Here is a 27,079-nt window from a genome sequence, read left to right on the forward strand (position 1 = left end):
CTATAACCTAATATTCTTAGCAGACAGGAACAAATCCCACCATGCCCTTCTGCTGCTGCAGACCATCCATTTTAAGATTAGAAATGTTGTGCATTTAGAGATTACCTTTGTGTTATAAATAGCTGTTTTTTTAGACTTTCTGTTAGATTGCATGTGTCTACCCATTGGTCTCTGAACATTCACATCAACAAAGTTTTTTCATATGCAGAACTGCAGCTCATGGACTGTTTTTTTTTTTTTTTGTTCATCATACCTTTCTCAGGGAACTCTAGTGGCTGCAGTGTGAAATCCCATAAGGGTGGATGTTTCTGAGATAATCACACCTTGCTCAAAAAATAATTTAAGAAATTAATTTTTGTTTAGAAGTTTAGGTCAAGAAGTACTATTAATACATGTAGTCACAAGGAGAACACTAGAGTAGTTACCAACGTTTTAAAGGAGTCAATCATTGACTTTTATCTCATCACACTAATGAATATGCTGAAATAATTAAACAGGCTTTATATTGATGTAATAACTATGACTGACAATTCTAAATGTGTCCTCTTTTAAACAGAGGAAAACAATATCTAAAGTAGGTCTTACTTCTACAAGTATAATCTTCAGAGAAATTCCCAAATACCTTTTAAATTTAGCATTCCGAGATATTCGGCACAGCTATAATAGCTGACATCTCTCTTCCGTATGTACTGAAGTAAATACAGTGCTTTGTACAACATTGATTACTGGTTAAACAGTCAATATATTTTAATAAATGTTTGCCCATTATGAGTCACTTAGGACTGGCTTGTCAAACACGCGGCCCCTGGGCCGCATTCAGCCCGCATGACAGATACTAGTTAGCGCTAAACTTGTACAAAATGATTACTATCGTTTGTGATTGAATCATTCTACATCTTTGGCATTACTTATTGACTTTTCTTATTTCTACCTTCTGACAAAAGCATGTTTTCCCATGGCATTACAGTACCGGAAACGCCATCTGCTAGTATAGTTGCAACCGCAACGTTGCAACTGAAGTGCTAGGCTGCAGCAGCCACTACACTACTGGCTGGATTGCTGAGACTGACCACTGGGCAGAACTGACCATCACGAGTAGTAATAGCTCGCATATTTTCATGTTTTTTTGCTCTAGTTTTATGTGATTTTGTGCTAGTATTGTAATGAACAGTTGAAGATCTGAAGTGGACACGAGAAGTTGGTGAGTTGTTTATTAAGTAATTTTTGTGATTTTGAGTTTGTATAATTAGTGTAGGTTAGGGGGCTTTTTGCATATCGGCTTATTTTACAATTTAAACTTTGAAGTAAACTTAGTATAGTAGTTTGATTTTTGGAGGATTTGTTTTCCAACTTGAGCAATGAATTGAGTGTTTTCGCAATTTCAGTTCACACGAACCGGACTTTGCACTGTTTACGTCACCATACTCTTACAACATTGAGAATGCGCCTGAGAATATCCAAATGGAATTGATTGAACTGCAGTCAGATTCTATTCTAAAGGCAAAATACAATGAAATTGGTGTGCCAGGTTTGTATGCTTACCTTCCATCTTCGTATGTGCAGATCCGTAAATTGGCATCGAGAGTACTGTCTATGTTCCGAAACACTTAACTTTGTGAGCAATTGTTTTAATTAATAAAAGCTACCAAAACCCCAAATCACTCAAGACTTACTGTCGAGCACCTTTTATCCCTCATAAAAGCTGCAGCTGCACAAGATTTCAAGCCTGATATTGACAAACTGGTTACTAACAAGAGATGCCAAGTGTCTGGACAAAAGAAATAGATCTCAAACTGTAAGACTCCTATATAAGCAATGAATATAATATAATGAATATAATACAGTAATCCCTCCTCGATCGTGGGGGTTGCGTTCCAGAACCCCCCGCGATAGGTGAAAATCTGCGAAGTAGAAACCATATGTTTGTATGGATATTTTTATATACTGTATTTCAAGCCCTTATAAACTCTCCCACACTGTTAACATTATTAGAGCCCTCTATACATGAAATAACACCCTTTAGTCAAAAGTTTAAACTGTGCTTCATGACAAGACAGAGATGACAGTTCCTTCTCACAATTAAAAGAATGCAAACATATCTTCCTCTTCAAAGAATGCGTGTCAGGAGCAGAGAATGACACAGAGAGAGCGAGAGAAAAGCAAACAATCAAAAAATCAATACGTGCTTTTGGGCTTTTAAGTATGCCGAAGCACCGCGATAAATCGGCATTTTTTAGAGGAGCATCCGTATCCTCTAGGCAAACAGCCTCTGTGCAGACAGCCCCTCTGCTCACACCCCCTCCGTCAGGCAGAGAGAGTGAGAGAGACCGAGAAACGCAAATAATCAAGCACCGCGCGGGAAGCATATCATACATCATTGAGGAGTTTTATTTAATACGTAATACATGATCTGATTGGGTAGCTTCTAAGCCATCCCCCAATGGCGTCCCTTGTATGAAATCAACTGGGCAAACAAACTAAGGAAGCATGTACCATAAATTAACACTAGAATTACCAGAGCCTACGAAAAAACTCGTAGGTCCGTCCCACCTTAAATCGCTTCTTAAAACCGTTCTCACCTCTCCGCCAGTGTCTTTTGTTAATCTAAATGTGCTGATAAAAGAAAAGCTGCAAGTAGCCGGCTGTTCCATCCCCCCAACGACTTAGAACGTGCACAAACTTCTTCCAGCTCATGCCTTGATTGATTATCTGGGAGTGAAGTGGAGTTTTAGAGTGGAAATAATAGATCATTATTTGGAATACACGCATTTCACGTGTGTTCCGTTTCTACAGTAATCTGTGTAAACACATTTTTAAAACAGAAACGTTTTTCATATTGTAGTAGTAAATGACAAAATGTAAGCATAAACTATATAATGTATGAAGCCTAAAGTCCAAATATCAAACACTTTCACAAAAGGTACAAAGATAACAGAACAAGCATTCTTTTATTCAAAAATATAACTGCAGATAAAAGCCGCCTTAGCATGCCACATTGACACATACTTACTACAGCTGCCATGGTAGCATAATGGTATTAGCCACTGACTAGTATTCAAAAGGTCATGAGTTCGGTCCCACACAATTCAGTTTTGAGAAGTAAACTGCTCTTATTCTTACTATTTTAGAATAAAAACATGCATTTGATTTCAGTGTGTAACAGCCGATGTAATTTATGATACTTGTAAAGGTTAGCTTTTTTTTTTTATTCACTTTTCATTCTCTCAGTCATGGTCAGGATCTTGTGACTACATTCTCGTAGCAATGCTTGCGAACTGAAGTGCCTGTGTGCACTTTTCGTGGCATTACACGTCTATTTTTTTGAGCATGCCCGTGTCGCTCAAACACAGGAACATATGTTGGTGTACAAGTATAACAAAACAAGTGCACTTTTATTCTAGACTATAAGTAAGGAAAAAATAAAGCAAGTTACAGTAGGCAGTTGATATGACAGCTTGTGTGGTGCAATGCTAAGAACTGCTGATTTCCGATCCGTGCTATATAAAATCATCACATTCAAATATTAACAATTCCCACACACCCTTCCTACATTCATGACATGTGTACTTGTTGCAGTGTACACATCTCTCTGTGCTATGGTTCCTATTACACTGAATGAGCACCTGACATTGTACTTTCTTCCCTATACAAATAACATGCGAGTATAGCGCGTCTCCAAATAAATCACATTCGAGTATAGAGCGTCTCCAAATAAATTACATTTGAGCTATTGCGCGTCTCCAAATAAATCACATTTGAGTTATAGCGCGTCTTTATGTGAAAACAGCATTGTCAGATTGTGAGGGGGTTGGGGATCGTGAACGCGACTGAGAGAATGGAACTGAATTAAAAAAAAAAAAAGCTAACCTTTGCATTTATCATGCATTTACACTGGCTCTTACAGACTGACTGAAATCAAATGTATGTTTTTATTCTAAAATAGTTCAGTACATGCAATATTATTTGAAAACAAACAGCGTCAGATCGGGTTTGAATACATGCTGAGGCTGTTACAGAAGGAGTCAACTTATTCAGTGCAGCAGTTTCAACGCACAGTACATGCAATATTATTTGAAAATGAACAGCGTCAGATCGGGCGCATATTCAAACCCGATCTGACAGTGTTCGTTTTCAAATAATATTGCATTAGTGCAATGATGTTTTTACATATATTGTCTCTTTCATTCATCTTGCAGTTTGTAATCAGTGACCGCGTGTTTTTTCCCCGATCTTGCCAGTTCGTACATGTTGCTGTATGGTGGTGTTTCTTTTGTACTCCAGGACATGCAGAGGACAGAATAGTACACAGCAGTAAGTTCAGCGCTATATGCAATCAGACAGACATGCAGAGAAGGCACTAGATATATAAAAAAAATTGGGAAGGCACTGTATAATAGATATATAAAAAACAGCTAAGGGGATAGATATATAGATAGGTAGGAAGGAAAGGCAATATATGATAGGCAGACAGGGAAGCTCCTATATAATAATAAAATTACTGTTATTACTATATAGATAGACAGGGAGTTCAGGCAGGCAGAACGGCGAAGGTTAAAAATAAATAAATTTTCTCCCCAGCGGGGAATTGAACTCGGATCTCTTGAAGTACAGCAAGTCTACTGCACTCTAAGTGACAAAATCTTACCAGTATGCCACGGAAGCTGTTGTAAATGTCTTGAACCTTTTATGAAAGTGTTTATTTGCTCTTTGGCTGTCAGGCTTCACACATTTTATAGTTTATGTCTACATTTTGTAACATTTATTACTAAAATATGAAAAAGTTTCTGTTTTAACATTGTGTTTACACAGATCACTGTAGAAACGGAACACACATGAAATGCATATGTTCCAAATAACAATCTATTATTTCCACTCTAAAACTCCACTTCACTCCCAGATAATCGAGGCATGAGCTCGGAGAAGTTCGTGCACATTCTGAGTCGGTGGGGGGATGGAATAGCCGGCTGCTTGCAGTTTGCTTTTATTGACACATTTACAGGACAAAGGAGGCTGGCGGAGAGGTGGGAACGGTTTTAAGAAGCGATTTAAGGTGGGATGGATCTACGAGTTTTTTCGTAGGCTCTGGTAATTCTAGTGTTAAAAGACCCATTGTCCGCAGAAATCCGGAACCAGCGAAAAATCCGTGATATATATTTAGATATGCTTACATTTAAAATCCGTGATGGAGTGAAGCCGCGAAAGTCGAAGCGTGATATAGCGAGGGATCACTGTATAATAATATAAGGACCTAGTTAAGAGGCTAAGACTCTAATTGTACGCTGTTGTATGGAGATTGTATGGAAATAATTTGGTTTTCTTTAAACTTTAAGCATTCAGTATTGGAAAGAAAGCAGTAACTACAATAACTTTGTAAATTAGTATAATAGTATTTGTTACAGTGCGGCCCGCTGACGAACGTATGGCAGTTGAAGCGACCCACCAATGGTAGTGAGTTTGGCATGCCTGACTTAGGAGACATGTCTTTTCTAATATGCGGTCAAACAAGAGCTAACCTTGTTGACCATGTCTCTAGACTGAATATGTTGAACTCCAATTCTCATGATAAAAACGTGCAACTTTATCACTGACATAGAAGTACAAAAAACAGCCACCTCCAAAAGACTCATTGATTATTCCAGGGAGAATAAATGGATGCTGCGATAACCGTAGTGCACTCCCTCTAGGAATCAAAAACCTAAAGCAACTATTGAGAAAGAATAACTGTTCAGCCACCAACAAGGTGAACAGACTGAAAGTAATAGAAGAACTAGGAAATGAAACATAATCAGATAAAGCAGAGGGTTGAAACCAGGAAGGAAACCAATCTTTTTGCCTAGCCAAATGGATTGTCAAAACACCTAATAAGAAACGCAAGAAAAGTTGTTTGCAACCACACAAAAGAAGAAACCCTGATAGAAAATACATCAAAAGCTTTTAAGTTATCCACAATCTTGGGCATTAAATGTCTATCTAAGACTGGCTTTTAAACACTTGTGTTGGTGACATGAACTGGCATGACCTCTGGGGACAAACACCTAGCATCTCTTAGTTATGTTGTAGCAACCACATTGCAAAATGTCCTTGATCCCACAGGACATTAAGGTGAAAAATACAAATAAAGGTAGTAAAATTTCTACATAGTGAAAAACACTTTTTATCAGAAGGTTAATTTTATTGAATGATTTTGTAAAAACCATAACTTAAAACCTTAAAAGATGTATAGAAAAACATTTTAAAGTATATTTAAAAAATGTAAAATGTAACATAGTCATGACAACTTATCCAGCTTGAACAAAGCTCCAAAACAACAAAAAAAACTCCAGGGTTTCAGTTCCTACATTAAGAAAAGAAAAGGTCTGCTTTTTAAAATTCTTGTCTTGTAAACAAAGCACTAGTGCATGTGCTCACTTTTGACTTTTATGAGATATGTTTGTGGCAAAGACATTGCTGTTTGGGAATTACCATCCAAGACAAATTCTCGTGACAATATTAGTACAAAAGAGTAAACAAAATAAAAAACAAAAACACAAGAAACAAACACTACAAAAATAGTGGCAGCAGTTCCCAAATTTCCCAAAATTCTGACTTACTGTAGCAGTATTTAAAAAAAAAAAAAATTGGGAGTTTTCTCCCCTCGACTTTTTTGAATACTGAGATAGAGAAATAGGTCATCAGAACCAGTTCCAGTTGCACAATATTTCTCAAATGTCATATCTTTTTATTTCTCATCATAACTAATTGATAATATCGATATACAATCATTTTTCTCTGTTTATAATTAAATTTTACATTAAAATGATATTTTCATACTTAAGGAGGTCGAAAAACAGTGGTGGAATTTTTTCACAATTACATATGCATTACCTAGATTATGTGCAAAGTAAAAAGAGTCACCTAAAAAAACGTAGGAAAAGTGTTAGTATTATCTAATATTTGTTGCAATTGTTATAGGTAAAACTGCATTTAGCTACATTTAATTATGATAATGATGGCAGAATAATGATAAAAAAAACATAAAATTAAATGTATTACGAGGAACACAATGGGGACATAGCAGCTTATTGTTCCAATTACATCTTTATATTTAAATGGCATGCTCAATGTTTACATGTTATTATGAAACAGATGATGTATAAATTAAAATAAAATGATTAATATTTATTTAAAGAATATGCATTATATTGAATACAGTTTTTAATATCATGTACACATTTATATTTCCATGATACAAAAAATTCAGATGGTTGTTTAAATAAAATACTACTTCTCGTTGAGTAATTTTTTCTCAAATTTCATATCTGCTTTTTATCATTATACAGTATATACCTATACAATATCTGAAATTATAACCATAGTTTACTTGAAAATTCCCAAAAGTATTCAGTTAAATTACCACTTCTGGTTGGTGGAAGTGCCATAAAGTTGATAGGATTCCTTATTTTTGATATAAAGCAGGTGTACAAAGTCTCATTGACCTAGCTCAAAGCGTTTTCGAGTTATTGTGTTTACACACAAGACAGACATTATTTCAAAAATGATATTTTCGGACTCAGGATGGTCTAAAATGTCAAGATTCATCAAAATCTCAAGTTAAAATTTTTTCACAATTCCTATACTTTCTCTATATGATTACTAGAAAGTAAAAATGGTAGAATTTATAGCAGTGGCTTCACTTCCACTCCTGAGATGGATGGTCTAGTGTGCTTGTCACATGGCTCAGGCCATGCAGTTTCTATGAACTGGACTAGGTGACAGAACCGTCGTAACGCATGGGCATGTGTGGCAGTTGCCTGGGGGCATCATGCTAATCTATGTTGTGACATGCTGAGTGGTTGTGTAGGTAGGAGCCCCAGTGCACTGCTTTGCCCGGGTGCCTATAATGCTGTTAAGACGGCCCTGCTAGGAGGCTGTATATCATGGGTGTTAACTACAATATTAGTGGTACAGTGTTGTCATAGTTTATCTAAGTTGATGGGCTCAAAAACCTTTCAAAATGTCTTTTTTTCCAATCCTTATTTATAAAGGCTTTCTTGGGTTTTGACTCGTGCCTGAATTTCTGACCTTGGTTTTTGTCTCTTGTTTTGGCTTTGTTATTTAGAGCAGTTTTCCTGCTTTTGACCTAGTTTGTGCTTTCATTGTCACCTTGTTTGCCAGTTTATTAAAATTCTTTTTGCTGGTTCATTATCATAACAATAATTTGGATAGGGAAGTAATCCCCAGGGCAATCTTTTAATCCACTGTGTCATAAATCAAAGGCCATGCCCCTAACAATGTGGAAGCTTTCAATGACAGGGAGACAAAATGTTGGAAATTGCACTTAAATAAAATAGTGATGAAAACAGCACAAAATAATTAACAAAAACAATAGTAAGATTTCAAATAAAAACAAATTATGCTAAAAAAAATCCGACAAATAATAAGAACAAAATCAAATTGTCTAATTCAAACAGTATCTAATCACACTTGGGAATTGGACATTTGTTAATAATCAAGCATCTGTAATATCCTGTACTAGTCAAAACTTTCACCCATCTGCCAAGCCTCACAAATTAAGAGCATAATCATAGACAGACTGAAAAGTAATTGGAAGTGTTAATGGAAAAATTAGCGGGAGATGAAACACACTTTGTGAAATTGAAAATACTCATCTTAGGCAGTAATAGAAACATGTGAAAGCTTGTGGAGCTGAGTATTTCAGATAGATGTTGCCCTTCAATGCCCAGGCAATGGAGTGGCAAAACCCTTTTAAACCTGCCAATCACATCCTTTAGGTCATGATCTACAATGAAAATTTCAAATGCTTTTTTATCCGAACCAATTTAAGGGATGTGAAGTTCACAAAGTAAAGCAAAACATAAAAAAAGACAAGAGATGGCAGGTAAAGTTCAGCTTGTTCTTTTTAATAATTTTTTTAAAAGTCACCAGAATTGCACACCTCTTGTTTCATCAAAAAGCTTTTAAATCCCCCATTTTGTGTTGTGCTGTGTAAGGTAAGCAATGTAAAATGCCTTCGGGTTTGTGTATAATGTAGCCACAGTACCGAATTTCATTATTCAGATCTGATTCCATTATCTTCTGTCCTGAATTGATCCCTCCATAACATAAACTTGTAGGGATCTCTACTGCACATGGTTCTGTTCCAGTTGTTGTGAATCAGCTGAGAACACAAAATTGTTATTAATCGGAAAATACCAACATACAGCTATGACACTAGATATTTGGCAGTAATAGGGAGAGAAATGAAGTAGACAGCGTGAGAACAAAACAATCTAATGGGTCTTAACAAAATCTTTCCAAATATTATTACAGGAAGGGAAGTTGCAATAGTGGCACTGCAGATTTTCTTACATGGCTGGAACTACCATTGTGGTGACTTGGGTGCAAACCCTGGGGTCCAGCTCGCAAAGGAGAGAAAAAAAACACAGGATGAGAACCTAAGTTTTCACCTGTAATACAGTTACTTGCTTAGCAGTTCACTGTCCAGCACACACTTCCATCCTCACAATCACATCTGAAGAAAAATGCTTTTAAAAGAAGATGAGTCCTGGTTGGTTGATATTGGTAGGGTGTGATCAGAAGAGGAATCTGATAGAGCTGGTAGATTTGATGTGCTATTGTACTGCAGAAGAGAAAACATCCACATAGATGGTCATTCAAAATAAGAACCCTTTGGTACAGAGAACAGTAAGAATACAAAAAGGGAAACAAAAGACTCTACTTTGGTGAACACTATACCTGACATTTTCCAAAATGTAAATCAGAATAATGATATGAATAAGCCATATATACTGGAGTTGAGACAGTCAGAAAAAGGCTAGCATCGCTGCTTCTAGCAGTAATGCGCAGTCCGATTCTGTGGCATCCATAACAGTGACACAGAGATACACAACAATGTGGAGGACAAGAAGCCTCTGAAAACTGTCAAACCCAAACGAACTTTTGTTTATTTTATTTGTTGCAAACTTGCAAACACAAAATGCTCCATTAAACAGCAATTTTATGGTGCAATGTGGCATAATCCTTTTTTAAAAATTGGATATTTGCTATCAGAAGAAAGTTGGTTTCTTGTAGATGTGGTGTTGCACTCAACAGTTTGTTCCTTGCATTCATTGTAATTCACATATGAACAAAAACGGTAACTAAAGTTGACTTCAATTAATGTGGATTATTTTTTTCTTCAAGACCTGTACCTAATTTATTATTGACATATGTGATGTTTACAATGTGTTAATGTATGCGTATGCCAATTGGGGGTAGCACGGTGAGGAGAAAGGAACATCAGTGGGCTTACAAAGGTCGTAATTTGGTTTTGTTGCCCCCTAGGTCACCTAGACATACTATATAAAATTGCAGTAATATAACTTGTGATCACCAGTGAGACAAAAAAAAAAAAATCACAAAAATAAATTTAACACTTAAATGCACAAAAAAGTGTTAAATTATTCATTAAAGTGGTGAGCAACCTTTTTACATGTTACATCCTGAAAATATTTTACATAAAGTCAGCCTATACACCCCATCTCCCAGCATCCTACTTAGGACACAAACACATGGTTTTCTGTCCACCCATGGAAAACAAAGGTAAGCAAATGGATGGCTAAGAAAAAGAAACACCCTTTTAGTATTGATGGATTCTATCAGTTTTGGATAAATAAAAAATATTAACACTCTTTAAGTTAAAACAGTTTTGTATGTTTCATGCCACCATGTGAGTAAAATAATACTGATGTACTGTTTGTTAGTAAGCTTCCCCTATGTTTGCCAGCCATTTTGGACCTCCCCTGTCCTCATCCTAAAAATGTAAGCTGAATTTTTACATTTTACAGTATTAAAGAAAAGCTCCATTATTGGTATATAAATGATTGGATTTTCATTAAAGCTTCTGATGTATACAAACAGGCTGTCAAGGTACTTTATGGTAGGCAATACTGTCAGGCATTGCACTGTAAAATGATCTGTCTCCTGACAGATTAATTAATTTCTGTACCATGCTGTGGCAAACACCCCTCTAATTGCCAACTGCAGAATATTAAAACACATCTGCTGAGTTTATATAGCAAAACGCCATCTTATATTAATTATGAACATCCACTTGAATGTTAACAGATAATTCAGACTATTTACTTTGAAAATTCAAATCTAGAACACTGAGATGCTGTGATCATGAGCTGCATATAAAAAGAGACTACTGAAAGAAGGCAAAGGAAAACATATATCTCAAAATCTTTGCATCATCTGCTGAGAAAAAGAGGGTTTGGAAAATGGACTGTACGTGTATGTTTGAAGTTTGCTTGTTCCTTCTTTGTTTGTGTGAGTTTGCTCCATGTACTCCAACATTTCAAGGATGTACAGGTTAAGCCTAACTGGCAACTGTAAACCACACTACTGTAAGTGAGGGTAGGTATGTGACAATGTGGTTTCTGTTCCATGTTCCCACTTCCTTTTTGGGAGCTCTTGAACCCAACACCGTCAGTAATGTAACCAGATGAGCTGGACAATCATGACACCAAACATAGCAAGGGGAAGGTGTAAAGTGCAAAAGTACTTTTAGTACAAAAACCAAACAAATCAAACAGTGTCCAAGGTGCAGTGTTCCACAAATGTTTCAATAAATGAATAATCCATAAAACCATTGTAAACAGTGGAGGTTAAAATTCAAAGAAATAATTCCTTTAAAAATAGGTTAAAAAACACTGACGGAAAGCAGTCTCTTCTTTAAAAACCTAGTGCTTCCTTCTTTAACTGGCAGCTCCTCTGCTTCTCCCATATGGGCTGTGCAATAGGAGAGTCGCCCTACCTGCAGGTGGAGCTGACTTCCCTTCTGCTGATCTGGTAGCCCTCTATCACCTGGCTACATACAGCCATCACTCCAGACCAAGACTCGGGTTCCCTAGCGACCAGGGCGCTCACGCTGGGGCTTACTCTTCCAAGTCTCCTTGACTTCTGCATCCTTATGGGGTGAGCCAACCTCCTTCTGTGTCACTGCAGCTCCTAAGATCGCTCAGCTGGAGCGACCACTTCCTGCTGCCCCAACTGAATCTCGGCCCAACACTCCATCTCTGGGGCTCTCTTCCCAGCTGCCTGCCTTGATCAGCGAGCCTGCTGTTCCTGCTCACTTACTTGCTCACACCCACAACGGATCTTTCCTTCTCCTGCCTTCTTCTCCCACTCTTAACCTCCGTTCTGTTTTCTTTTTCTATTTTTCTCCCACACTCGCGCTTCTCCTATTTATAATGGGGACGTGGCATAGGTGTGGCAATTAGCAGCTCCCAGTATCAATTACAGACATGAGCGATCCCACATCTGTACACTTCAGTGCAGAAATACCCAAGCCTGTATCGCGCCCAGGAACTGTTCTGGCCACAATACCACGCCCCCTCTTTAAGCCACAAGTGCGGCGATTTTTTATTTTAAAACTGGCCATTCTTTCTGAGCCACGGACCCGCTATATCACAAGGTATGAGGGTGAAGGCTTCCTGTTATGTGGATGAAAAATTTGGAATTCATGAAATATTCACAATGTAAAACTGAAATACTAAACTGACATTACCAGACATGCTAGATTGCGTAAATAAGGTTTAAAGATTGGTCTTTGGTTTTGCATGTTTGCTTGATTTGGTTAAAGTTTAACAATTGATAGTTCATTTTGACAAAAAGTTTGATCATTTGAATTGAGTATTTGTGTATTGATTTTTTATAATGTTTTGCTTAGAATAAAGATAAGAAGGAAGCATAGCTCATCAATCACAAAATATGCTTGCTAATTAGACAAGAGATTTAAACTAGACAATGACATAGGTGAGGTTGTTGCCTTCTTCTCTTTTTTCTTGTACTTCTCTTCCTTTCCTCCTCTTCCATCTGAGAATAACATAAGTGGCTGTGACTCTATCTCTGAAAAGGCACTGTAACTAAGAAATGTGCAAACTGGACAGAGAATGAAGGTCATCTTAAAACTGCTGCAGCTACAAGAGTCCAGGTTGTATACTTTATGTTGTATGTCTGCTTATGGTATTACCCTGTATACTGACTGGACAAGGTTTGTCAGTGAAGATTTTAAAAGAAAAGATCAGAAGAAAGATATAGTTTGAAAAACAAAGCAAAGGTCAAAAGCACAATAGTCAAAGCCACTAATTCTAACAAATACAATCAGTCAAAAAGTAAGCCAGCAGAGGTTCTGGTACAAAAGCTTCATGAAAAGTTGCACACAGTCATTACAGGTTTTTATCCAATGTTGGAAAAATTCAAATGGTGAGGGGTGCCCTTTATATACAGTAGTTGTGACCTGGGGCATCATGTATAAACGGTGCGTACGCACAAAACGTTGCGTACACCAGTTTCCACACTCACATCGCGATGTATAAAAACTAAACTTGGTGTAAAGCCATGCACATTCTCACGCCAGCTCAAACCATTGCATATGCAAGATTTCGTCTTGGTTTTCCAAACTAGTGGCAACCAGCCTCAAAGCAGTGCTGCTGTTCCTGTTTGAGTGCCCTTTATTTTTTAGATTCACATCCCTGACGTTGCTTTATGAAATACACTGAAATTAACTGCTGATTGTAAGCATCCTGTAACAATATACTGGTTCAGGTTGCCAAACTATTCCAAATACCATAGCTGCTTTAGCGTTGTTACTCTCAGTGCACCACTCAGAGTATTGTAACCTATTGACCCGAGTGTGGAATCGCAGTTGTACAGCAGCTGATCAGAATGCTGTACGGTGGGCTATGTCAATAGCGCAGATAATTTTTGGGATACAGCTTATAGTACCCACTACCTCAGCCATGCACAAAGTCTGTTTGAACTTCTCAAATCCAGCAAACATCAGAAAGCATTTCCTGCATGAACCTCAAGATTCAGAAACAGTTTCATCTCAAGAGCTATAAACGCACTCAATCAGTCCATTAAGTGTTCCCAGTAGAACTTACTAATTATATAATAATATAATAATATATTTATTATATTATTATTAGAATTACTTAGAATTATAATTACCTTACTGTAAACTTGCGCTACAGTTGTAAGATTGCACAACCTTGGCCACTTTATGAAAAATTTGCACTATATAAACATGTACATTGTACTTATGCTTTCATCTTATATATAAATTTCTACGTGTGGAAGTGTGTGTCTGTTTGTCCGGCCCGGAAGTGCGAGGCTACAGCATGAGCTCAAAGAGCCAGCAAGATGGTACCAAATTAATGAGTCGAAAGAAGAAAGAAGTGCGAGGCTACAGCATGAAGCTCAAAGAACCAGCAAGACAAACATTAATGAATTGGAGATAAACTCACTTAGCCTCTAATACACAAGCAAGGTGAGCACATCGGCAAAATGAAACCCATAAGGAGAGAGAAACTTGCTTACCCACTGATATGCAAGGGGGGTGAGTGTCTAAAACTAAATCATTAACTCTGCATTTCAGTTTTTTTATGATGATTTCAATAGTTTCTTTGATTTTTTATCATATTATTATTTTAAGTGGCAGCAATGTGGCGCAGTGGGTAGCGCTGCTGCCTTGCAGTTAGGAGACCCGGGTTTGCTTTCCGGGGTTCTCCATGTGTGGAGTTTGCATGTTCTCCCATGTCTGCATGGGTTTCCCCTGGGTGCTCTAGTTTCCTCCCACAGTCCAAAGACATGCAGGTTAGTATACTGGCGATTCTAAATTGTCCCTAGTGTGGTGGTGGTGTGTGTGCATGTGCCCTGCGGTGGGCTGGCACTCTGCCCAGGGTTTGTTCCTGCCTTGCGCCCTGTGTTGGCTGGGATTGGCTCCAGCAGACCCCAGTGACCCTGTAGTTAGGATATAATGGGTTGGATAATAGATGGATGGATTATTTTAAGTTTATGGAGGATGTCCATATTGAATCTCATTGTACCACACAATAACAATAAAGGAATTCAATTCAATAGAAGAGAGCGTACATTAACAGTTGATGACAACTGGCTTCTAAGTCGATTTAGGTTTCCAAGAGCTATCATCTTAGAGCTCTTTATATAATTTTTAAGGTGAAAGGCATTGAAGTATTTATATTACATTATATAGATAAATTTAACTTCATTTAAATAATGTATACTGTAGTAGTGATGAGCTGGCACCCTGCTCAGGGACTGGTCCTGCCTCACGCTGTATGCTTGCTGGGACTGTTGTGACCCTGGATGGATAGATTGATGGAATAAGTAAACATGTATTATGAAGATATTTCAATGTTCCTTAAAAGTTTTGAAGAATCGTCATTCTAAGGTTACAGCTGGTTTGACATTTCAGAGTTTATTTTGCCGATTGGTTATGCAGAGAAAAAAGGGAAGAACAAGATTTGTGGTATGGTACATTTGAAAGAGGCAGCACTGCTGTATTAAATTATTTAATTGTGGGTTGTGCATGTCTCAGCAAGCATCTTGAGGGAGGAAGGAATAATCTCAAGACCGGGCTCCAGCTCACCGCTGCCACTGTGCCACCGTGTCCCCATGTTTAATGCATTCTTTAATGCAATTCATTATGAAAATTATATGAAGAATATATCTTAGTATTTTAAAATGTTCAGAGAGCTGTAATATCATGAATGTAATGCATTATAAGGCAACTTCTTTGCCTCCACTTCGCATTTGCTGAAATTCTGTTTTTTCACGTGCTTTTGCCATTGTCTTTTAACCAAACACTGAATGAAGAAGGTGATATTGATATTGTTTTGCATGTTAAAATATGTGAAATTCTGTGGTGTGGGGTGGCAGGTGTGTTTACGTGCATTACATTTCACACTGACCAGGATTTATGTAGCAGAAGAACGTGGAAGTTAGTGTACACACAGATTTATGCATCTGGATTTCTTTGTGCGTATGCACATTTCTGTTTTTGTCCGTATACCATGTTTTAGTGTGAATTCTATGCACAGCGTTTACATGAGGACCCTGCTGTGTTGTGGGATGCATCACCAAGGCAATGGGCGACGTGAAGCTTTCACAATGGTGGCCTCAATTGCTAAAACAAAATAATGTTGAAATTATCATGAAAATATTATAAACTATTTAATTCTCCAATTGAAATGCAGGTGTCACAAACAGACTCTCTAGGTCAGAAAACCCTAGAAAATACGTATAACTTAGTTTTAAATCTTAAGGTGAACCATTCCAACTATTCCAGCATGGTTTCTATAGTTGTGTTCACTCTTCCAGTGTTTGTGATCATCTTCCAGAGTCGCATACCTTGCCTTTCCCCATGTTCATTCCATATCTTCTGTGAGGCTTTATTTATTTAATGCCCTATGAGTCTCTGCCTACCTTATTGGACCTTACCAGGCTTGTAACATGAGTTTCAGGGAGTGCTATTGCCATATCAAAATGTTTGGACCTTTGTTTTATTCCCACCTGTGTCAGTATGCATCTTTAAAATGAAAAAAGAGGAAAAAACATGGTAAGAGAAACAATGTTTTGGCTCTACGGCCTTCATCAGGTTTATCCTGATGAAGCCCATACACTAAACAGTCATGGAATAGTCTTTAACCTATTTTATCATCTGTTTAGAGTTTGCAAGTCCTCTGTGTTGCTTGGCTTACTTCTAAATGCTATAGTTTCTATCCCAGTGCAAAATCTTTATCTTCAGTGTGTTTGCACTGTTGCGGTATGTGTGTGTGCGCATGTATGTGTGATGCTGCCCCCTATAATGAACAGGGATCACATTCTTAGTTGTCTTCAGCCTTGTACCCCTACAGCCTTTAATAGATTAATTACAGGCATGAGTTAAAGTCATGTATTGGGGCATGGTCTAATATTTGTCATTGTAAATGAGATTTGAATGTTCACATAATTTGATTAATTCTGATCACACAATACAGCACATTTCAATTTGACTATTTTAATAATGCATAATTTCAATCATCATAATGAGTTTTTTCAGATATCTTCAAGAGCCACAGGAGAGCATGCTAAGCTGTGAAAACCATTCAGTAAGCATTTTCTTTCACTAGTGTTCTCTTATTGCAGATGAAGGAAAAACAGCTTTAAAAACAAAAGGAGTTTCCTGTTATTTTTTGATTAATTTTTTAAAAACTGCTTAAAAAAACAACCTTGGTAAATGTCTGCATGAATAGATGCTTGAAGTTTGCAGTATATTTATATTACTTCAGCAGCCTTTTGTGTAGGTAAAGGTGGTATAATTAAGCAAACTGTGTTAGGTACTGTATAAACTAAATGCTGATTTGCTTTGGTATAGCAATAGATTTTTTTTCACAGCTCCCTGTTTCCACTTTGATTCCTGGCTTAGATTTCTCTGTGTTCATCAAGTTTCCACATCTCTGAATTTGATAAAGAGAGAAAAAATAATGAATGTATAGCAAAACAAGCAATGCTCTTTCCTAAATATTTTGTTGGATTTGGTAATTCTTTATGCAAAATAAAATTAGTTTGGGAAAGACATGTGACCCATGGTTATTGGTGTATGCTTGCTGAGATCACTCTAAGGGGGATACAAAGATCTCAAGCAGGCCATGGGAGGCTGTTGATAACTATCATTCAACTGGTGTCTTCTGTGATTTCTAGTTTTTTTCTCACCATTATTCATCTTGCTTAGTTTTATTGAGATTTTTTTTTCTTCTTCCCTCTCAAAAGAATATCAAGGTGAAGGTTCTGATATGCTATTGTTAGTGCTATCAACTAGTTTATTGTGAACTTAGTTATAAGTACTTTGTTTCATAAATTCCCTTCATTTAGCATATGCTTTTCCAATTTTTATATTATATACAGTGTAGGCTAGATGGCATCCTTCTTTCAAATGTTCCCTGATTTGTTTATTTGAGGTAACATCTTTGTCAGACTATTGTCATTTTTTGTCATGATTGCATATCTTAGCTCTTCCCAAGTGAGTGTTGAGATGACAATTTAACTCAACTTTACTTCACAATGGTGATTTTTGTGTTAAGCTTTTCTCAATGTTAGAGATTTTTTTGTCCATTTTGTTAATGAACATGGTGGGTAAATCTCCACCAAAACCTCTAAATAATGTTAATTACTTGGTTCCCATTATTAATTTTGTAAGAAAACATTGTAGCAAAGCTCTTTACATGCAGGACTGGAAGGCAGTGGTCTACAAATGCTTCACTGACTGATCAGGGAATGAAGAGTGTGTGACAGAAGGCTGGGAAGTGCTACATGTTTGTGTGGCACCAGCCTGTTGACAAGGAAAGACAGAGCATCCTTTAAATCAGGAAGGTTCTAGAAAGAGGACGGAAACTTTCTTAGGAGCCCAATTAATTCAGAACTCCAAACAGACATTAGTACTTGTCTATATGGAGCATCATCTCTGATGAAAAGTGTAAATGTGATAGCTGATAACGTGATACTAACAGTTGTACTGGGTGGGAAATGAGCTTGCCATCTGTGGGTTCCCTTTTCAAATCCGCTTAGGAGGTGTTTCATGTGAACAACAAAAATAAAGTGAAATAATCAGTTTTGTTAGGCAGTGCTGTTGTATATTGTTTTTCAGTACACAAGCTTATTATTGAAATGATTCTGTTTCAATGCTACTGAAAGGACTTCAGTTCCCAATAGTCCAGGGGTGTCCAGCTCCAGTCCTGGAGGGCCACAGTGGCTGCAGGTTTTCATTCTAACCATTTTCTTAATTAGTGAGCAGTGCTCACTAATTGTGCTGCCAATGTTGTTTGCCTTTGTTTTAATTACCTTAACTCAGACCACTTAGTTGCTTCTTTTTCCTTAATTAACAGCCAAACAATAATGAGACATAAACCGTGCCTCCACATGACCAGCTAACATGTGCCCATCACACAGTATGTGAAAATAAGGAAAGTTAAAGGTCTCAGTAAGGTTGATCTGCTCAGGTCACCAAAACATCTTGATGGTGTTCTTTGAAAAAACTGAAAATCAACAGTTTTGGAATTGTCTGTTGTGGTAGAATGAGAGTAGCAACAAGCCATGGATTTAAATAATGGGTTTAATTAACAGCAAGAATTGGCATCTCATTAAGGAAACAGTTTGGAGTGAAATTGGTTGGAGTTTAAAGCCCCAGTTTAGCTAGTCATCTGTTGGCTCATTTTACATCTCATTTCTGTTTGGCTACCATTTAATGAGTAAAAGAATCAATTCAGATGACTGAACCCTTAAAAACAGGGAGATTAACTCGAAGGGAAAAGAAGTTAATTTGCAGTAAAAACTGGTCACTGATTAGGAAAAGAGTTAGAATGAAAAGCTGCAGTTACTGTGGTGCTCCAGGATCAGGAGTTAGACACCCCTGCAATAAGCAGCAGGAGTATGCAGGAGCCCCTTGTATGGGGACTAGAATTATGTTCAGCAGTGAAGCTAATAGAAATGAACTATCTGAATGTGAGGACTTGGGGTAAGGGTTATCATTTAATTTGTTGAAATGTTTTGCTAATACTGTATTCCTCTTTGCTGTTATCTGTATATTTTTAGTATCTAACATTTCTGGTAAATGTCTTTATGCAACCTCTTTGGAAAAATAAGTTAAGCTGGTTGTTCAAAAGAAAGAAGCAACTACCATGTTTTTAATAATGCTGACAGTAGTAAAAGTTACATTAAGTACCCTTGCAGTTCAAAGTGTATGTGTGTTTTTGAGCTTCAAAGAATGAACTCGGCTGTCTCTAGAGACAAGAAAACTTAGTTTTATGGGCTCTGGAATAAAATGCAAATGGTATCTTTGGGGATTGGCAATATTTATAAGCCCCAAAGGGGCAGGACAACCATACCACATTTAATTTTGCTTTTTAAGATCAGTCAAACTGATCAGTAGTCTTCCATTACCATCATGATGGAGCTACATATGCAGTGTAGAAGAGGTTAAAACACTGAACAACACATGAACAGAGCTGCCAGGGAGACTGAGCATCTACCACTACTCGGTTATATGGTGTGGATAGCTACAACTTGATTTGTTTAATTTTCAATACTTTGAACATCTCTCTCTATATATAAAATCCAACATCTGCCTGTCTGTATGTCTGTCCGCTTTTCACGAGAGAACTACTTAACGGATTTAGATTGGGTTTTTTTCTATAATTTGCTTGAACATTCAATTTGATTTTTGTGACTTCTCTCATTGTGCTAAGAATCATAATTTGTTTGCAGGAGTGATATATTCGTGCTAACCCAAGATAGAGGGTGTGGGCTGAAGGGAGAGGGAGGTGTTACGTCAGGAGTAGGGAGCCGGGTGGGGCCCTCCTCACTGTCCTGTTTCACTACTATGCAGGGGGACGGCTAGTTATACTATAACATAGAAGCCCTGGATATGATTCAAACAGCTAAGGTTCCTGGCCTAGGTGGATGACTCCAAAAGCGTTATTACAGTCTGGTCTGGAGTCATCTGGAACACATCTCCAGATGTTGAAGTCTGCTTTCAACAGAAACTGAACCCCTCGAAACGCTCTGTTATAATATTTTTTTTTTCAAAACAGCAAGAAATGTACTAAAAATCAATCTTTGATTGAAACTACTGGATAAACTATTGGCCAGACATTAAGGGTATGTTATCCATAAACTCATCCATGTGGATTAAGCCTGTTTTATTACAATCTGCTAAGCAATAGACAATATTTGTTACCTTTAATATATACTGGACGTTGCCCCAATCACACCCTGCCTAGTTGCACTTTTGCCCTTATCTGCAGAGAAAGTATTTGATCAAATAAGCTTTAAGTTTTATGGCAAGGCTTACATTCCATGATGTTTAGGATGAATTTTATTATTATGATCAAGACTTTGAATTTGTTCCTAATGGAAATTGTGCTTATTAATTTAAATATTGCTCATCACTTCCAAACATTTAAATTTCCCTCTCTCCTCTTTGCTTTTCAATCTTTCACAAAGCATTAGCTATTGCTATGAGGGTGTATACATTAATTATAACCATTTTTTTCATGGTTAAAATCATAAGATATCACTAGATGCAGCCTTCTTGTATTTCCTGGATAATATCTCTGAAGATCTGCACATTTTTAAATTTTTCAAGTACTACAGACAACTTTTTGGATAAACTGGTCATAATCATCACTCGTTGTAAGCATTGTGAATCTAATCTTTAGGTTACCTGAAACAAATGTGCACATACTTACCCTCTTTACTATTATGAGAGTAAATCAAAAAGTAAAGACGATTGGAAAATTACATGGTAACCATAATGGATAGAGCTCACGCAATACAACCTGCTCGTAATGGCTTCTGGTTAGTTCGTTAGTATGGTTAAAGCCAGGGTCAAATGAACATGGACTCTGTGCTGTGGGAATGCATAATTGGTTAACAACATGCCATAATGAGATTTATTTGGGCAGAGGAATGTGAAATCTGCTGAAATTAACCAAAGGATGTAGGCTTAGCATGGAAGTGAAAGCAGCATTACTCAATGAAAATTTTTGGAATGAATAGAAGGGCTTAAAGCAGGAAGAAGTGTAATAAAGGAAGCTCAATCTGATTGACCATTAACATTTTGCACATAAGCCCACATCAATATTGTAAATGCCTTCATCAGAGAACACTGACTGATTACGTTGTCCACTGTTGCTGCACATTTGGATATCAGCTGTGGATCTCCACATGCCAAAGTGTGTGTTGACTTCAGAAATTGTAAAGTTTGTGCAAGATAAGATGGATACCCAAATATCTTACTAATCTGCACAAGCCAGTGAATTTCAACAGGTTTCGCTCCTTCTTCCTAAAGAAATGTAAATACGGTGCATTGTTCATCAATGGTGTAATCCTGCAACGGAGCATCCATGTTTATTTGACCTTGACTTGTACTATTCTAACAGCAGAGTGCTGTGCTGTGCATTTTCAGACTACCCATAGGCCATTGTGAATGTGTCGTATTGTGTCAGCTTCTAGCCACTGCAGTTACCGCATGATTTTCAAATTGCCTTTGCTTGTTGATTTATGCTTGTGTATACCATTACTTCAGACTACCTCATGATTGGCAACGGGCAACCACAACACCAAGTGACACCTGCTTTAACTACTTTTCAAATTAAACTGTGTACTGCATAGTTCTCTTTCTTCCCTCCCGTTCCTTTTGCTGATGTTAAGCCTGTGTTGCAATCTTTAAATATGTGGCCCTTAATCACACATTTGTTGGGCATAAGGTAATGACATAAGGTGGAGAGAGAGTAGATGCTTGCCCAGTGTCACATATTTCTGCAATTGTTTTTCATTACCTAACTCTTTGTATTTGAAGTGCTGTAGTGTAGTCATTATTTTTGATCCCTGGCCTTGTGGAGATATCCGCACAAAGTGTTTTTTGATGATTCAACCCTGTCAACATTCCAGTCACTAATACCATCTTTTTCAATCCCCTGCTTTACCTTTTATTTACAACTTTGGTCAATCCTTAAAGTGTATGGGGTTGTACTTTCATCAGCTATTCAATCTCACGCTTTATGTAATTTCTCTATCTCTTCTCTCTCCCAGAGAGCAGTGTCTGTTTTATATGCTTTATTATATAAAGGGGCTTGCTGATCTTTACAGAGAGAGTCTGTTTAACATCAACACCCCCTTCTACTCTACTAGCCTAGTAAGTGGAAGTCTATTTTAAAAAAATATTTCTTCAATGTCTAAAACTTCATAATGTCAACACACTCACATTCATTCATTGTTTATATACTATCCCACACAAACATTATGCTATGGGGTTGAACCCTGACACTAATTATCATTTTTTTCTCCACATATTAGCCAGACACCTATATGTATATGTTCTGGGATTGTGTTGAAGTTTTTATCTAAAGTATCTGATATTCTGGCATTCTTTCTCTTCATTAATATTCCTTTTCTTACCCACATTTTTCTTATTTTAGATCTTTCTTCACTTCATCTTTCCCTTCTTTGGCAGATGCTTTTTTCCCCACAGGAACATTTGCTGTAAAATAGCTCTAGCCTCTCACTAGGAAATCACAGATTACTTTTCTTTTTGGAAATGTTCATTTTTTCTATCTATTCCTCGTAGAGCTCTCTGTAGTGAGGATCAATGGTAATTCTGGCTCGTACATTGAGAAATGGACAAAAACAGTACAGCTGGTCTACACTTAGTTACCTGTTGGTCATTCCCTCATCCATAATTCTCCTTTTTTCTACTTATTTGGTGGTGTCAAGGAACTATTCACTCCTCATCAGTTGCCATGGCCTTTGAATAGTAAAATGTCCCGAATCTAGCAGGGCTGTTTCCTTAGTGGGCTTGGGAGGGAGGTGAGAAGAAGGTGTTGAAGATGGGTTGGCATTTTTCCTGTTAATTTTTAAATGGTTGGTTGCTTTGCTTAATGTTTTTGTTTAACTTATTTCTTTATTAAGGATTTGATCTAAATAAAACAGGTATTTTTCTGTCATAGCCATATATTAGATCTTGTCTTCTAGCTACTACTTCTTCTTGTAAATCTGAACTAGAAAAGTAGATGATAGATAATGAAAGATTCTATAAAACACAAAACAGATTTTTTGTTTTGGTCAACAACTTCTCTGACAATTAACGTTTATTTTACTTAAAGAATTTTACTATTAATTATCTATCCTGTTGTTTGTAGAAGCATAACTAAAACGTATACTTATTATAGACAAAATAATTTCAGATACACAAATAGGAAATCTTTAAATACTGTTCACGGCATTCTTACTGTTCCTTTTTACATGGCAGTTTTGATTGATGTTAATAGGAAAGGCATAGTGGTGGATGAGGACAGAATATCATTAAAAAGTTAAAACTGAACCAATTTTTTGTTTTTATTTGCTACGTTTATTTGTAAAATTATTAGTGGGGAAATTGTAGAACACACAATAATTTCCATTATTGTCTTGCAACTAACTTCTTTACTTAATTGGTAGTCATTTCCATCCCCAGCAACATATTGCCCTTTAACCTCAAGACCTAATTCCTACCTCTGCGTTCTCTACCTCAATCTTGGCAAGTGTTTTATTTCAGGCTTTTCTCTAAAGGCCATATCACATTGTGTTATTTTTCCAGAAATGTTCAGTCATATGACAGAATCTTACTGAGTCAGAGGCAGTCAGTGCCACACTCCCATGAATGCAGTTGAGTAATGTGACATGCCTAGTGACTCATTCCAACCAGTCTGCGACTTTTACCGAATTTGACTTTGTCTTTTGTCATAGGGATGGGCTTTGTGTTCACAAGAGCTGACAACCAATAAAAGCTCATACAGAAGTACAATGCATATAATGCATCAACGTGGAATAAAGAATGCAAGTGATTTGCACTTCACAAACAAAGGAAAGCTCATCTGTCTGACGTCTCATGTGTTATGCACCATGACAGAATGGAAAAAGGAGAGAAAAATGGGCTGAGACTGTGTCTGAAATTGCTGTATCAGTTAAGCCTTCATATTATTGGCTTGACTGGTCTGGAAGGTCATCACTCGGATGATAAGTCTGACGTGTCCAGCAATTTTCAGTCAGCCACAAGATCAGCAACTGCAGTTTGTAAGTCTGACATAATCCACAACTAGAAGCAATGTAATGTGACATCAGCTTAAGGTTAATCTCCACTGTATTGTCCTTATCAGCTGGTTGGATTTTTCTTCAACTCTCTGGGTGTTTTCCAGCAAATTATTTTCTTATTTGCAGTATGTTGCTTTATGTTTTTGGTTCCACAATTTTACCTTTAATGACATGCTCGTTTTCTAGAAGAATGTTTGAAATGTTGCTAACATTTATGTGAGATTTCTCTAAAGGTTACGGTCACACAGAAAAGATATACAGCCAAATAAATTGACATTTTATTTTGTGCATATGTGTTGTGGCAGACGGTCAGGGCCCTTGTCTGGCCGGGACACCTCCATGCTGGGAGGACCTGGGGAGCAAGCATGGCCAGAGCGTTACCTCCCCTGGAGCGCCAGATGGCAGCCCCCCTGGGTCTAACTGTGCCTAAGACTCCCGCAGGGCTCCATGGGAGTTTGAGTTTGGTGCAGCTCTGTTGGGACCCATGGGCACCGCCAAAAGGTGCTGCAGAAACTACTGAGCCCTCATGGGCAGTTCTTCTACCATACCTAGAATTGCTGCCAAAAGTAGGCCATCAAACACCTGGAGCAGTTCTGGGTGCCTTATATAAGGGGCCAACGGACACTACTCAGGGAGCCAGAGTCGGGAAGATGGAGACTAAGTTTGCCGTGGAGGAGTGAAAACAGAAGAAAAGTAGAAGAAAAATTTGTGTGATATTGTGCCTTATTGAAGTGTGCTTGGCACTGTGTTTGACTTGTGGGAATGGGGAAGGCATTGCCCACAAGGGGATTAAAAAGAAAATAAAACCCATGTGTTTTCCCAAGTGTGCCACCTGTGTTTGTCTGTGTCGGGTTGGGTGGCTGTTACGCCCTGTACTGGTGTCACAGTGTCCTGTCATAGAATGGATAATATCCAGCCTTTTGCAGCTTCCCTTTGTCTACCAGGAAAAGAAGCTTCAGAAATGCAGACTGACAGAATATTCTGAGTATTGGATATTGTCACTGGGCAGGATACTATTCTGGTAAGAATAGGGTTTCCAGAATTCCAGTTTTTAATCCTTGATTTGAATAATGTCTTTTATGGATATCTGTGAGATGCTTCCTTACTGTAAACATAAAAGCTATGATGTCTGTCACCTTCCAGATGTGACTCACTGTTTTTACTTAAAACCTCTTTGTACACTGTCCATATTGTCTGCTGAACGACAGGGTTGGCATTTTTAATGCAAATAAATGCAGGCATAACCCACGTACTATAAATAATATAACGCTAAATGCCACCTGGGGGCAGCGCAAATCAAGAATTCATAAATTGATACTTTTGTAAAATCAGATGCAGCAGTGTGCAGGCATATGGAGTCACAGTGAAAAATCCTCAACTTTAATAAGAAAACTTAGCAAGATAACCAAAATGGTCAAGCTGCACTGCATTGGATACCTTGCATCTGATTCTAGAATAGAGCATACATACAGAGTTAAGGTAAGGAAGACATTAATGGATATCCAAGGTTACCCAGTACAACATTTTCTATGGATCTGATCTTAATTTACATGTAAGCACAGTACATGAATTGATACATTGTTTCTTAGAGAATACAAATTTAGATAAATTGTTTGATATTTTGCATAGATCTGTTAATTGGCATGAATGACTAATGCAAAAACAAAGATTTTTTCTTTTATGAATTGCTTTAGCTGGCATCTGGAGTATAAAGGAGAAGTAACTACTTAATAGGCCATTAAAAGAGCATGTGGAAAGATTTTATCCTGAGCATCAGTTCTAACAAACATTTGGGTAGATTTATATGGTCAGTGGATTTAGAATGTATCCAGACTCATTTCGTTATAAGACAAGTCTATTTAAAGCTTCAAGATATTTGCACATAGATTTTAAGATACTCTATATATTTGTAAATGCAGTACTTTTGTACTCCGAGATTAGAGTAATTGACTGTTTAGGTGACCTGCAAGTTGACATATAATCAAACTGGTTTAGCAGTTTGTTGTCTTGGCTTTTGTAAAAGATTTGACATTAGGATAAACATCCTCTCCATTTATCTAACTAAGGGTCAATGGGTGGATGGGAGCACAAGTCAAAAGCCACCCAGGCCATAATTCAAATCCATGACTGTAAAGCTTTGAAGTATCAGTAATAACCACTCCACCATCCAAGTGTAAAGAATGTTGAATTAAAATTAGCCCTCTTGTTACTGACCTGACAGATACTCTTCCACAGGCTTATAGTCTCCAGTTGATTACACTCACACAGGAACACACAGAAAATGTAGAAACTTCACACAAAAGACACTCCAGGCAGAAAGTTATCCAAAGCTCAGGTGCCACAAAATGAAAGTGTCACATACTGAATGATCCTATAAAAATCAGAACAGAATCTCAAAGCAAAAAAGCATTACAAGCAGGGCTACTATAAAAACAAGAGGGGTAAATCACCTCTTGCATGGCAGTTTGTTTTAAATAACATAGTAAAACAACTTTTCTGCCTAAAAGTTACATCAGTGGTAACTAGTGAAAAAAAAAATTGGGGCGGGAGTAGCAAACTGAAGCAGCACTTCGCAGGTCAGAAGAAAAGAAAAACACACACACACACTGTAATGTTCCCCAGTAGT

Source organism: Polypterus senegalus, chromosome 15 (assembly GCF_016835505.1).
Source record: "Polypterus senegalus isolate Bchr_013 chromosome 15, ASM1683550v1, whole genome shotgun sequence".
Lineage (NCBI taxonomy): Eukaryota > Metazoa > Chordata > Cladistia > Polypteriformes > Polypteridae > Polypterus > Polypterus senegalus.